This window comes from Cebus imitator, unplaced genomic scaffold (assembly GCF_001604975.1).
Source record: "Cebus imitator isolate Cc_AM_T3 unplaced genomic scaffold, Cebus_imitator-1.0 Scaffold352, whole genome shotgun sequence".
NCBI classification, from domain to species: domain Eukaryota; kingdom Metazoa; phylum Chordata; class Mammalia; order Primates; family Cebidae; genus Cebus; species Cebus imitator.
Genome location: NW_016107667.1, coordinates 1,132,939 through 1,135,689, shown reverse-complemented (window position 1 = coordinate 1,135,689; position 2,751 = coordinate 1,132,939).

The window sequence follows — 2,751 nt, the reverse complement described above, 5'->3', positions numbered from 1 at the left end:
TGTGGAAGACAGTGTGGCAATTCCTCAAGGATCTAGAAATAGAAATAACATTTGACACAGCAATCCCATTACTGGGTATATATTCAAAGGAGTATAAATCATTCTATTATAAAGATACATGCACATGTATGTTTACTGCGGCACTTTGCAATAGCAAAGACTTGGAACCAATCCAAATGCCTATCAATGATGACTGGATAAAGAAAATATGGCCCTTCACATAACTGCAGGCTGTCAATGTGGGTAAAAGAAAAAAAGAAAAAAAAAAAGTAAAGAAAAAAAAAAGAAAATGTGGCACATATATACCATGGAATACTATGCAACTATAAAAAAGGATGAGTTCATGTCCTTTGCAGGGACATGGATAAAGCTGGAAACCATCATTCTCAGCAAATTGACACAAGAACAGAAAACCAACCACCACATGTTCTCACTCATAAGTGGGTGTTGAACAGTGAGACCACATGAACACAGGGAGGGGAATATCACACACCAGGGCCTATCAAGGGGTGGTGGAGTAGGGGAGGGTTAGCAGGGGGTGGGGTTATGGGGAGGGATAGCATTAGGAGAAATTTTTTAAAATTATTTTAATTTATTGAGACAGGGTCTCACTCTGTTTCCCATGCTGGAGTGTGATGAAGTCATCTCTGCAACCTCTGCCTCCTGGCCTCAAGCAATTCTCCCACTTCGGCTTCCCAGCTAATTTTTTAATTTTTTGTAGAGACAGGGTTTTGCTATGTTGCCCAGGCTGGTCGTGAGCTCCTGGGCTCAAGCGATCCACCCGCCTTGGCCTCTCAAAGTGTTAAGATTATAGATGTGAGCCACAATGCCAGGTTCATCTTTATTAAATTTTGTTTTCTAATTATGTAAAACATGTGGTTCAAAAGTCATACCTACAAAATAAGGCACATTCAGGGAAGTCAAGTCTAGCTTCCGTTGTTCTCCCTTCTACTCTCTTCCCCCATTTCCTAGATAACTATTTTTACTGGTGTTTGGCTTATGTTTCCAATTTTTAAATATTAATTAATTAATTTTTTTGAGACAGATCCTCACTTTGTCGCCCACGCTGGAGTGCAGTGGCATGATCTCGGCTCACTGCTATCTCTGCCTCCCAGGTTCAAGTCGTGCCTCAGCCTCCCAAGTAGTTGGGATTACAGGTGCCCACACCAAGCCTGGCTAATTTTTGTATTTTTAGTAGAGATGGGGTCTTGCCATGTTGGCCAGGCTGGTCTCGAACTCCTGACCTCAGGTGATCCACCCACCTCAGCCTCCCAATGTGCTGGGATTATAGGCATGAGACACCATGCCTGGCCTCCACTTATTTTAAAAAAGGTACATACATATACGTAGTTGTGTTTCTCCTTCTAAGATAGCATACTCTATACTGTTCTGCACTTTGTCTTTTTCACTTAATATACACCATCTGTCATATGAATACATACAACACTTCTCATTCCTTTTTACAGTTGCACAACATTCCATTGTATAGATGTCCTCCATAGGTGGACAGTGCATTGTTTCTAGTCTTTGCTATTACATAAAGTGTACCTGTATCGTCCATGCATGTGTGAGACTTTACAATGAAATCTGATTAATCTGCCAGGGTCCTACATCGATCCCTGTCTCAAAGTGGGCTACTGCTATAATTTACCCTGATTTGTTAAGGTATTACATTTTTTGTTCTTTCTTATCTCACTTTGCATGAGAAATGGAACATGAGTAACTCAGGCTCCCATATTCAAAATAACAGGCATTGAGGGGCTTTTGAAAGAAAAAAAAAAAAAGCAGCAATTGATGCTTCTGTGGGTTACTATTTAGCAAGCTGTGTGATGGAGCACCTCCACTGCACAGGTTGCTGAATAGTGGTCCACCTCCATCTTCCAGCAAGAAGACCAGTCAAGGATTGTACAAATACCTCTAGCTCCATATTCCATAGATGTGCCCTACGTCGATCTACAAAAGAAGTAAGACCACATCCCCTTAGGCAACATCTTCCCATTGCTGTGTGTTGAGGTACCCACTCCATTCCTTTATGTATTCAACAAATTTTTTTTTTTTTTTTTTTGAGACAGAGTCTTGCTCTGTCACCAGGCACCAGGCTGGAGTGCAGTGGCGTGATCCCAGCTCACTGCAACCTCCGCCTCCTGGGTTCAAGCAATTCTCCTGCCTTAGCCTCACAAGTAGCCGGGACTACAGGCGTACACTACCACGCCCAGCTAATTTTTTGTATTTTTAGTAGAGACAGGGTTTCACCATGTTGGCCAGGATGGTCTCGACCTCTTGACCTCGTGATCCGCCCACCCTGGCCTCCCAGAGTGCTGGGATTACAGGCATGAGCCACCGCCCCCGGCCTAAACAAATATTTTATAAATGTGTACTATGTACCACATGTTGTGCCAGGTGCTGAAGACGAAGCAAAGGGTAAGATAAACCCAGTATCCATTCTCCTGGAGCTCAGAAAGTGGCTCTTAGCTTCTGTGATTGGCTCAAGCCAGTTTTGTTCAACACATGAACGCGCACTTATTCTTTCCCAAAGACTTCATAGCCTCAAAAACATCACCATCTTCCCAAGGAGAACACTAGATTGTACATTTCCCCTCATTTTATGGAAAGTGATGGGAAAAGGCCCAAGTGATTTTGCAATACTCCTGGCGATTCATTCTCAGGGGCAAAATTGGGCATAAAACCTAAGCATGCAGATTGTGCAAAGAAGCGATTGCTCTAATTCTGATGAATAGTAACAAGTCTTTC